Source organism: Hyperoodon ampullatus, assembly GCF_949752795.1.
Source record: "Hyperoodon ampullatus genome assembly, chromosome: 4".
NCBI lineage: Eukaryota > Metazoa > Chordata > Mammalia > Artiodactyla > Ziphiidae > Hyperoodon > Hyperoodon ampullatus.
This window is the reverse complement of record NC_136917.1, coordinates 6,481,365-6,494,762: the sequence shown is the minus strand read 5'-3', so window position 1 is coordinate 6,494,762 and position 13,398 is coordinate 6,481,365.

The window sequence follows — 13,398 nt, the reverse complement described above, 5'->3', positions numbered from 1 at the left end:
TAAACACGAAATAAAAACATCCATCAACACCACTACCACCATCATCACCATAATCATCATTGTCATCATCATTTTTGGTCAGATCAAGTCTTCTTTCTCCATCATTTAGAAATGGGGTCGAAAATTAAAGTTTGGTCTGTGTAATTTACTAAGCCTGCCAGTGTTGGAGGTGGGTATGCTTGGTCAAGTTCATGCAACATCAGAGAAATATCTGTGTAGAGAGAGGGGAAAAAAAAAACAGAAATGTTTCTTTCTACAGAAAGAAACAGAGATGAGTCACTGCAACCCCAAAATCTGAGAGAGCAGCTACCTAGGTTTCTGATGGCCTCCTTGATTTCATTCCTTCATTATCTAGTTGCCATTACTGCCCTTGAGTTTCTCCTGAAAGCACTGTAGCCTTCTTATAAAGTCCTCTTTTTTGCTTCAGGTAAGTGGGTTACTGTCACTAGCTCCTAAAAGGAGCCTTTTAACTCAGAAGACTATATCCCAAACTTGACAGTAAAATTTCAGATTGTGATGATACAGTAATGACACTTTGATAGACTGCACGACCCACTAGAAAGCAAACCTAGACAATGTAGAATCTCGAGTGTACTACGTGGACCTTCTGGAAAGGAATGTGCTAATTGGCAGCTACTTAATGATATTGCTGCTTCATGAATCTCTCACACCTCCATGGAGTAGAAAAAGCATTTTAGTACACTGCATGAACTCTTTCAGGCCACTAGGGGACTACTGAGCAACATCTTCTGGCAGTGCTACCCAAGGCCCAGGATGTTTGCCTATTATCAGATGCTTGGAGTATGGGAAAGACAGGACAGAATTTTGGGTTCAAGCCCAGTGATGAGATCTGGGGAAACGTTATAGAAGAACAAGCAGAATGGAAGTCTATTAGCATGGATTCTGTTGGACTTGGATAAGATGTAAATTCCAAACCTACTGCCTCCTAAAGGGATACTATTAAAGCAAGTGATAAAAATGAATATTTGAAAGTGCCATGGAAAGGTCAGAGGCCTTCATGGGAACAATTGTGTCCTTCATGTTGCCATATTAAATGACTTAATGTTTCTACTTTTTTTAAAAACATCTTTATTGGAGTATAATTGCTTTACAATGGTGTGTTAGTTTCTGCTTTATAACTAAGTGAATCAGTTATACTTATATCCCCATATCTCTTCCACTTGGGTCTCCCTCCCTCCCACCCTCCCTATCCCACCCCTCTAGGTGGTCACAAAGCACCGAGCTGATCTCCCTGTGCTATGCAGCTGCTTCCCACTAGCTATCTATTTTACGTTTGGTAGTGTATATATGTCCATGCCACTCCCTCGCTTTGTCACAGCTTACCCTTCCCCCTCCCCATATCCTCAAGTCCATTCTCTAGTAGGTTTGCATCTTTATTCCCATATTTCCCCTAGGTTCTTCATGACCTTTTCTTTTCTTAGATTCCATATATATGTGTTAGCATATGTTATTTGTTTTTCTCTTTCTGACTTACTTCACTCTGTATGACAGACTCTAGGTCCATCCACCTCACTACAAATAACTCAATTTCGTTTCTTTTTATGGATGAGTAATATTCCATTGTATATATGTGCTACATCTTCTTTATCCATTCATCTGTCGATGGACACTTAGGTTGCTTCCATGTCCTGGCTATTGTAAATAGAGCTGCAATGAACATTGTGGTACATGACTATTTTTGAATTATGGTTTTCTCAGGGTATGTGCGCAGTAGTGGGATTGCTGGGTTGTATGGTAGTTCTATTTTTAGTTTTTTAAGGAACCTCCATACTGTTCTCCATAGTGGCTGTATCAATTTATATTCCCACCAACAGTGCAAGAAGGTTCCCTTTTCTCCATATGCTCTCCAGCCTTTATTGTTTGTAGATTTTTTTTTGATGGCCATTCTGACTGGTGTGAGATGATATCTCATTGTAGTTTTTTTTTTTTTTGTGGTACACGGGCCTCTCACTGTTGCGTCCTCTCCCGTTGCGGAGCACAGGCTCCGGACACGCAGGCTCAGCGGCTATGGCTCACAGGCCCAGCTGCTCTGCGGCATGTGGGATCTTTCTGGACTGGGGCACGAACCCGCGTCCCCTGCATTGGCAGGCGGACTCTCAACCACTGCGCCACCAGGGAAGCCCTCTCATTGTAGTTTTGATTTGCATTTCTCTAATGATTAATGATGTTGAGCATTTTTTCATGTGTTTGTTGGCAATCTTTATATGTTCTTTGGAGAAATGTCTATTTAGGTCTTCTGCCCATTTTTGGATTGGGTTGTTTGTTTTTTTGATATTGAGCTGTATGAGCTGCTTGTAAATTTTGGAGATTAATCCTTTGTCAGTTGCTTCATTTGCAAATATTTTGTCCCATTCTGAGTGTTGTCTTTTTGTCTTGTTTATGGTTCCCTTTGCTCTGCAAAAGCTTTAATGTTTAATTAGGTCCCATTTGTTTATTTTTGTTTTTATTTCCATTTCTCTAGGAGGTGAGTCAAAAAGGATCTTGCTGTGATTTATGTCATGGAGTGTTCTGCCTATGTTTTCCTCTAAGAGTTTAATAGTGTCTGCCCTTACATTTAGGTCTTTAATCCATTTTGAGTTTATTTTTGTGTATGGTGTTAGGGAGTGTTCTAATTTCATTCTTTTACATGGAACTGTCCGGTTTTCCCAGCACCACTTATTGAAGAGGCTGTCCTTTCTCCACTGTATATTCTTGCCTCCTTTATCAAAGATAAGGTGACCATATGTGTGTCGGTTTATCTCTGGGCTTTCTATCTTGTTCCATTGATCTGTATTTCTGTTTTTGTGCCAGTACCATACTGTCTTTATTACTGTAGCTTTGTAGTATAGTCTGAAGTCAGGGAGCCTGATCCCTCCAGCTCCAGTTTTCTTTCTCAAGATTGCTTTGGCTATTCAGGGTCTTTTGTGTTTCCATACAAATTGTGAGAATTTTGTTCTAGTTCTATGAAAAATGCCAGTGGTAATTTGATAGTGATTGCATTGAATCTATAGATTGCTTTGGGTAGTATAGTCATTTTCACAGTGTTGATTTTTCCAATCCAAGAATATGGTATGTCTCTCCATCTATTTGTATCATCTTTAATTTCTTTCTACAGTGTCTTATAATTTTCTGCATACAGGTCTTTTGTCTCCTTAGGTAGGTTTATTCCTAGATATTTTATCCTTTTTGTTGCAATGGTAAATGGGAGTGTTTCTTAATTTCATTTTCAGATTTTTCATTGTTAGTGTATAGGAATCCAAATTGGAAAAGAAGTAAAGCTGTCACTGTTTGCAGATGACATGATACTATACATAGAGAATCCTGAAGATGCTACCAGAAAACTACTGGAACTAATCAATGAATTTGGTAAAGTAGCAGGATACGTAATTAATGCACAGAAATCTCTTGCATTCCTATACACTAATGATGAAATATCTGAAAGTGAAATTAATGTTTCTTCTCAAAATAAGATGTAGGAGGATTGCCATTTATATATGAATGATCTAATCTCAGAGAGGAAAAAATAAGTGATGGGGTGGGAGACTATTCAGAGAAGAAGCTAAGAGTTGTTTGATGCAAAATTTAGAGCTAATGACTCATCAGTGACTGATGATATTGCCCCCCAAAAACAAAAAACCCAACTGGTGAAAGCTCTCTAACAAACTCTGACCATCAAAGGAACAAATGGATTATTTAAAAGTACTTTTAACAGCTTTTGGAGAGAGCATGCTAGGAGTACAGTATCTGATATGTCAGAATTAAAAGAGCTACATAGCTCTGTGGACTTTATGTGAATTTATTGTTGTTGTTGCTGTGTGCTTTGTTATTATGGCATTGTATCAGTAAGGAATGCAATGGATGCAAAAACAGAAAACCTAACTTGTAGTGGTATAAAGAAAATGGCTGATTTTTTTTCTTACAGTAGGAAAAGGATGGAGGTAGGCAGCCCCTGGCTTTGGCAGCTAAGTAATGCCAGTGCTGACACAGCAGAATTTCATGTAGCCTTCCTTCATGGTTGCAATATGGCTACCTGGGTTTATCATCATACTTTCATTCAACAGAAGAAATAAAGGACTGAATCAAAGGGCCACCTCTACCTACAGAAGAAGCTGAGAATGTTGTAAGAGAATCCTTGCTTCCTGAATTAGGAAATGAATTTATACAGATGAATGTTCAGATGAATCCTCTAAAAATCCTTTGATACTTACTGTAGAAATCTAGGAATGAACTAATTCCAATAGCAAGGGATATTCTTGTCTAGTTTTGTCATACTTTATAAGGTAGGTGGCCAAGGAAGATGAGTGAATGTTTAATTGCCTTCTAAGAGGTCTCTCACAGGCAAGGAACCCCCTGTAGGTAGATTAATTACAACAAGATACCTCTTACTCTGAGCTGAAGGCGTAGGGAGAGGAGTGCTGGCTACGTTTCTGTTGCCACTGGCACACTCATCTGCTGGGCCAGGCACAATCTGCACAAATTAAGTGCAGAAGCCTGGTGAGAGGCTTGTGAAAAATTTGAGAAATACTTTCTCAGTATGTTACTTAGTATCTTTCTTGATATTTTAAGATATTCTGCCTGAATTCCATGGTCATCTGATATGGTTAATCCAGCCACTCTCCAATGGCTAATAGAAAAAGACCTGATGCTCAGTTAAAGCACTCAGGCCATCAAAGGCCTAAATAGTTAAACCACGCTAGTTTAGCTCCTCCCGGAATTACTCTTCCTGGGTTGCATTTCTAAGTTACAAACTGAGATTTTATTTTAGTTTCCTATGGGAAAGAAATCAAAATAAATTATACCCATTTCATCAATTAGTATCTATTATATTATAAGTCCCATCTAGGAAATATCTTGTAAAACTAAGTGACAGGAAAATATTTGCCTCGATAAGAAATTGACATATTCTTCTTTTCACAGACTGTACAACTGAGCATGTTTCTCCTTTTGACCTTGCTGCCTGGAAACTCAAAATCAAAACTGAATTATAGCTGACTTTTGTTTGTGTTTGTCTTCTCTTATTCCTGTCCCTGTTTTTCTATTCCTATTCTATACTTTGCATTTTTCTTTTTCTCTGATGCTCCTCAAAACTTTCAGAGAAGAAGATAGGATATAAATAAATATCAGTCAACGAAACAGTTATTGATGACTTTCACTTAGTCATTTAGATCAACTTTATTCACATTATCTATTGATTACTTCATCTGGAGTAGTATCTGAGCTAAAACCCAAGATAAAATGGAATAATACAGAATGGAGAAGGCATTAATTATGAGAGGAGAATTGGAAGCAGACGATTCTAGCAAAACCAGAAATCAGGCACTAAACTGGAGATAATACATTTTATAGAAAAGATGCAGTTACTGTGAAGCTCCAGCCAATTTATACTTTGAAACTACATTAGCAAAATGCCACATATCTTCTTATTTTTTTAATTTTATTGCAGTATAGTTGATTTACAATGTTGTGTTAATTTCTGCTATACAGCAAAATGATTCAGTTATACATACATATATTCTTTTTCGTAATCTTGTCCATTATGGTCTATCATAGGATATTGAATGTAGTTCCCTGTTCTACACAGTAAGACCTTATTGTTTATCCATGCTATATATAATAGTTTGCATCTGCTAATCCCAAACTCCCAGTCTATCCCTCCTCCATCCCCCCTCCCCCTTGGCAATGACAATTCTATTCTCTATGACTGTGAGTCTGTTTCTGTTTAGTAGATTGGTTCATTTGTGTCATATTTTAGATTCCACATATAAGTGATATGGTATTTGTCTTTCTCCTTCTGACTTACTTCACTTCATATGATAATCTCTAGGTCCATTCATGTTGCTGCAAATGGCATTATTTCATTCTTTTTTTATGGCTGAGTAGTATTGCATTGTGTGTGTGTGTATATATACACACACACACACACACACCCCCCACATCTTCTTTATCCATTCATCTGTCTATGGACATTTAGGTTGTTTCCATGTCCTGGCTATTGTGAATAGTGCTGCTTTGAACATAGGGGTGCGTGCGTCTTTTCGAATTGTAGTTTTGTCTGGATATATGCCTAGGAGTGGGGTTGCTGGATAGCTTCTTATATTTAAGGTAAGAAGGAGACAGTGTTTTATTTATGTGATAAAAATATTACACTTTTTTACTTTATTTTTTAAGAGAAATTTTAAGTTCACAGCAAAATTAAGAGGAATGTGCAGAGATTTCCCACACATCCCCTACTCATACACATGCACAGCCTTCTCCATTATCAACTTCTTCCACCAGAGGGGTCCATTTGTTACAATTGGTGAACCTACATGGACACATCACTGTCACCCAAAGTCCACAGTTTACATCGGGGTTCCCTCTTGGTTTCATACATTCTCTGGGTTTGGAAAATGTAGAATGACATGTATCCACTACTAGGGTATCATACAGAGTATTTTCATTGCCCTGAAAATCCTCTGTGCTCCACCTATTCAGCCCTCCCCCAGCTGAGCCCTTAGAAATTACTGATCTTTTTACTCTCTACATAGTTTTGTCTTTTCCAGAATGTTCTATAGTTGGAATCATATAGTGTGTAGCTTTTCAGATTGGCTTCTTTCACTTAGCAAAATGCATGTAAGTTTTCTCCTCATCTTTTCATGGTGTGATAGCTCATTTCCTTTTAACACTGACTAATATTCTATTGTTTGGATGTACCACAATATATTTATGCATTCAATACTGAAGGACATCTTGGTTGCTTCCAAGTTTTGGCAATTATGAGTAAAGTTGTTATAAATACCCACGCACAGGTTTTTGCATCGATGTAAGTTTTCAGCTCCTTTGGGTAAATACCAAGGAGCACAATAATGGGATCATATGGTAAGAGTAGGTTTGGTTTTCTAAGAAACCACCAAACTGTTTTCCAAAGTGGCTGTACCATTTTGAATTCCCACCAGCAATAAATGAAAGTTAATGTTGCTACACATCCTCACCAGCATTTGGTGTTGTCAGCGTTCTGGATCTGGGCCATTCTAATAAAATGCAGTGGTAACAGATTGTTGTCTTAATTTGATTTTCCTGATGACATATGATATGGAACATATTTTCATATGCTTATTTTTCATCTGTATATCTTCTTTGATGAGGTGTCTGCTAAGGTCTTTGGCCCAGTTAGGTTGTTTGTTTTCTTATTTTTGAGTTTTTAAAAGTCCTTGTATATTTTGGATAACAGTCTTTCTTTTATCAGATATATCTTTTGCAAATATTTTCTCCCAGTCTGTGGCTTATCTTCTCATTCTCTTGACATTCTCTTCTGCAGAGCAGAAGTTTTTAACTCAAATGGAGTCTAGCTTCCCAATTATTTTTTTCATGGATTGTGTCTTTGGTATTGTATCTAAAAAAGGCATCACCATACCCAAGGTCATCCAGGTTATCTTCCAGGATTTTGATAATTTTGTGTTTTACATTTAGGGCTATGATTTATCTTGAGTTAATTTTTATAGAAGATGTAAGGTCTGTGTCTAGATTCACTTTTTTGCATGTGACATCCAGCTGTTCCAACACTATTTGTTGAAGAGACTATCTTTGCTCCATTCATTGTATTGCCTTTGCTCTTTCATTGAACATTAGTTGATTATATTTATGGGGGTCTATTCTGGGCTGTCTTTTCTCTTCCATTGATCTATTTGTCTGTTCTTTCACCAGTACCACACTGTCTTGATTACTGTAGTCTTATGTTGTCTTGAAGTCAGGTAACTTCTGTCCTCCAAGTTTGTTCTTTTACTTCAATAGCATATTGGCTATTCTGGATCTTGTGCTCCTCCATATAAACTTTAGAATCAGTTTGTCAATGTTCATAAAATAACTTAGTGGGATTTTTATTGAGATTGCATTGAATCTATAGATTAAGTTAGGAAGAACTGACAAATTGACAATAGTTATTTTATTTTGAAGAGTTTTTCAAATATAGAAATGTGTAGAGAGTAGTTCCCATGCATTCTGCCACCTAGCAGGAGATTATAAACATAAACATGTTTTTCTCTTTAGCTAAAATGTTTTGGACATAGAAAATTCCAAATCAAGCTGTAGTTCTGTTTGTGTCTTTCCAGTTTCTTTTCTACTCCCTTGAGAAAGTCAAATAATATCTTAATATGTTATATACCTTTAAAGTACATGCTTTTGTATTTTTACCACGTGTGTTTGTGCATTAGATAAGTTTATGTTTTTAATTTACAAAAATGTTATTATACTATATCAATCTGTCATTTGCTTTTTTCACTAAATATCACTTTCTAGACTTGCTGTATCACAATTCAATTTTATATTCGCCACTCTACAAACGTTTGAGTTGGGTTGTTTCTAATGCTTTAGATTACAAATAATGCTATAATGCATATCATTTTACATGTCCCTTATTATACATGTATAAAATAGCCTTGAAGGATTTTATGCTTGTGCATTTTCACCTTTATTAGACATTGCAAAATTGTTTTCCAAAGTTGTTTTACCAATAACATCAATTCATCAGCCCTAATACATGAAAATTCTTGTCTCCTTTGCACCAGTCTTGATATTGTCAATATTGTCAGCCTTTTTTTTTTCTTTTTCTAATCTGATACATTTGACATATCTCATTGTTGTTTTAATTTGCATATCTTTACTATTAAGATTTAAAAAAATATTTTACGGCCTTTTTGTATTTCTTCCTAGTGGAATCACCTATTTACCATCCTTATCCATTTTATTACTTAGTTGCTCATCTTTCATATTAATTTATAAATTAGTAAAATTACTTTAAAATTTCATATTAATTTATATAAATAAAAAATATTTTGCTGTTACATATTCAACCATTGCATTCTCCTAGTCAATTACTTTGTTTCCAGCATATTTTGTCACACACATTTTTAAATTTTAATGTTGTCAACTTTGTTTTTTCTTAATAGCATATGATCTTGGGTTTTATCTAATAAATTATTTCCTCCTATAAATAAAAACATCTAGTATATTTTCTTAATAGCTTTGAAGTATTTTTCCATTAAAATCCTTTATTATCTGGAATATATTTTTGTGAATGGGTAGTATTAAGGAGCTATTTTTTTGTTGTAATTGTAATGCAATTATTCCAGTACCAAGCATAAAATGGTTTCTATTTTCTTCACTGATTTATAATATCCCCTCTATTGTGTAACAGTTTTTCACTTTTGCTTGGGGATATATCTGAGCTCTCAGTTCTGTTCCATTGACTTATTTGCTTATGTGCACACCATGTTTTTCATCTTCTTCCTTAAATACTATGTGTAATGGATGTTATGATATGCCTCTTGCTGCAAATCTCCTTTCAAGACTGAAGCACTTATTTGTCTACCTGCTGGGAGTGCTGTGAATCCTTTTCCAAATTCCATCAGCTGAAGAGGCTTGTAGCTAAGCACAAATATTTATTGGAGCAGCCAACATTCAGTAACATGGATACAAATATCTAACCCCCTCCCCAGAACTTGAGACAAATATAGAAGGCCATCTTAGCTTCAAAGCTCCCGTGGGGTTGGCTGGGGCCATTGTTAAGACTGCAAATTCTCTAGTCCAGTCCCTCCCATTCCACAGCTGGTAATCCCAATAACACTTCCTAATAAAATGCCTACATGCTAACCTCTGATTTAGAATCTGCTGTCTAGAGAAGGCAGCCCATGACTCAATGCAGATTAATTGGCGGCCTGCCAGTTTGTAAACTCTTGTACAAACTTTTCCATATACATGGACTTTTGTATCCTATATTTCTAAGTGGTAAGCTATCTTTTCTTGAGAAGATCTGTAGGTATAGCATAATAGGGAATTAGGCCATATATGTAATTTCAGAAATACCACAAGAGTATTTTGAAAAAATCTATTATGAAAACATATACACTTCATATTTTTTGGAAAATTTTGACAAACATTTAGATCTAGTATGTACTAGACCTTACCTGTGATTCCAGAGATCAAATAAAAAGGCTTGGCAGACTGGATTTGGAGACTGCACTTGAAAGCTCAATTTTATTTCACTTATCCATGGATTATCTATTTTTGTTTCATTTTTAATCATTTCTTCTAGACCACACATTCATATTTTGAAATCTTTGGGAAATATTTTGATATCTTTATGTTTTATTTCTTCCTCTTCATTTTACCTCTATATTTTCCCCAGTAAATCAGGCAGCAACTTCTATTCTCCCTTGCTACAGGGCAGAAAGCAATGAATACACTTTAGTTTTTAGCTTTTGTTTCCAGAAGGTCTAGTGGTAGGCTTAAACAAAGTGGTTTGAAGAAACATGAAAAAAGAAAGATTTCACTCAGACTACAAGTAAATTCCCACAGGCTAGGGGAATAGAAAAACATGGAAATATATGTAGGTTGGGAAAGAGCAAGGGAGCTGTGCCATGCTTCCCAGCTCTACCACCTGGGAAGCAAGGCACCAAGATAGAAATGATGTTCTGGTAGATTATGCAAATGGGACTACAAGCAGATGTCTGTCTCCCAGGAATAGCTCAGAAGCTATGGAGAACCACTAGATCTCACAGGACCATACAGGCAGGGGCAATGAAATTTCACTCTCAGCTCTGTGAACTGATGCTTGAGAACAGATGCCCTGTCCCCAGTCCATGTCTTGGCACTAAATTGGACCCTATTTCTATAGCATCAGGAAGGAAGAGTTTTCGTATTTTGCAAGCCAGAATTTGTCAACAGAGAATTATGTCTGCAACAAACGTGTAATATTCTGTTTTCCTGTCTATTATTTGCCTTTTGTTCAAATACCTCTTCTTTCACTATTTCATAATCCTTTTTCAGGACCCTCTTGGGGGTCAAAATGAGAAGAGGATTTATGAAGAAAATAGGACCTGGAACAGAGAAATAGAAGCAATAAACTAGTTTTCTTCTCAAAAACATTTTTTGGCCTCAGTCTTCAGCTGCAAAATGGTAATTCATCTGTAATGGTGGTAAGGGGTATTGGTAATTATTCACAGACTTGATGCCCAGCTTTCGTTCATTATCTAGTCTTTTTCACTGAGGCATATCCCTCAGAGATTTCTGAATTTATAATCCAAGGAATAGATCTGTTATGATGGATATCACTTGTTAATCCTCTTGACCTTGCATCTCATACTCCAAGTTGCAACTTAAATGTCAATTTCACAGTTAAATTTACCTATTTCCAATTTCCTACTCCAAATAAATAGTTTTGATTCTTCAATTAGATATTCTCACAGAACATAGTAGTCTATTGTGCACTTATCATAATAATAGTTAAATATTTTATGTAATTCTTTGTTTAACAATATCCCTCCTCCCACTTAGAATGTAAGCTGATGTTCAAAGAGTTACTTCCAGAGTACTTAGTACAATGTTTGACAGATAAAATGTATTTAATACATATTGCTTGAGTGAGCACATGAATGAATAAACTTCATTTTATTGTTTCCATTCTTCCCAATAATATATATACACACACACACACACACACACATATTTGTGTGCATATGGATATATACATGCCTATAGTCCATGAACACATGACTTTTTTTTTTTTTTTTTCAGTTGCGGGCCTCTCACTGTTGTGGCCTCTCCCCTTGCGGAGCACAGGTTCCGGACCTGCAGGCTCAGCGGCCATGGCTCACGGGCCCAGCTGCTCTGCGGCACGTGGGATCTTCCCGGACCGGGGCACGAACCCGTGTCCCCTGCATCGGCAGGCGGACTCTCAACCACTGCGCCACCAGGGAAGCCCGAACACATGACATTTTTAATAACTGTCATTTTATAATGGATAGAAAAAATTCAGGTGGTAATTCATATGAGAATAGAGTAGAGTGAAAAACTGCAAATTGAATAAAGGATTTTTTACATCCATTTCTGCAGCCTCTGCTGTTGGATCAAGCTTGAAGAGTATTCAGATAATGCATATTCAGGGAGTTATATGTGACCAGATAAGAACCATGGTGTCATGAACAATTCAAGGTTGTTATTCAGTTATACTTCTCTCCTGGCATGCACTTCATGTATTTGCACATCTGAGGGATATTTATTGGGCTCCATATTGGCTCTTTATGCGAAGAAAATCATTGAGAAAAACGTAATTGTGTACCTTCAACACCCACAATGTGCTGGGTGGCAGAATCTGAATGCCAGAAAGCATTGTCAAATGAAGGAAAATAAATATGGCAAAAAAAAAAAAAAGCAATTCCCAAAGTGTCCCAACCAACCCATTAAAAACTACTTGTATTTCGCAAGATCACATCAGTCAGTTATATTTGAAGGTTTTATAAACACAAGTCCCTTAAGACTTTGTGAAAGATAAAAGATGATCTCGCTTTAGCCCACAGTACCTTGTTGCTCAAGGGTGGTGGCTTCATTTTAGTCACTAATAAAAAAATATTATTCTAGATGTGAAACCCAGTAACAGACAGTTCATGTCTATATCGTGTGACCTGGATCAGAAACTCTATAATCATTCTGAAGATGTTGTTCTAGTAAATGTAAAATAATCATTAAGCTAACTTTTGTCATTTCTGTTTTATTTCTGTTTCTGATAAACAAGACTAAGAAACAACTTTTTTTGTTTTGTTTAATATTCTGTATATTGTGTTCACTTTTGTCCAACATTTTTTTTAACATCTTTATTGGAGTGTAATTGCTTTACAATGGTGTGTTAGTTTCTGCTGTATAACAAAGTGAATCAGCTATACGTATACATATATCCCCGTACCCGCTCCCTCTTGTGTCTCCCTCCCACTCTCCCTATCCCACCCCTCTAGGTGGTCACAAAGCACCGAGCTGACCTCCCTGTGCTATGTGGCTGCTTACCACTAGCTATCTATTTTACATTTGGTGGTGTATATATGTCCATGCCACTCTCTCACTTCGTCCCAGCTTACCCTTCCCCCTCCCTGTGTCCTCAAGTCCATTCTCTACATCTGCGTCTTTATTCCTGTCCTGCCCCTAGGTTCTTCAGAACCTTTTTTTTTTTTTTTAGATTCCATATATGTGTTAGCATACAGTATTTGTTTTTCTCTTTCTGAGTTACTTCACTCTGTTTGACAGTCTCTAGGTCCATCTACCTCACTACAAATAACTCAATTTCGTTTCTTTTTATGGCTGAGTAATATTCCATTATATATATGTGCCACCTCTTCTTTATCCATAAGAAACAACTTGCAAAAGGCACTCATCTTGCCCTATGTTTTGATATATTTTGTTTAAATCTTTTATTTATTGCTTATATTAGGGAATAGCATAACAATAGTGTTTAATTTGATTATGTAATTTAAAATATATTTAATGTGCTATAAAAATGTTTTCATCATTGCAAATAATGTTATTCAAGCATACTAATAAGTGCCAATGTGTGAACAGAATATAAGTATACGTAGATATTATTAAGGATACTAG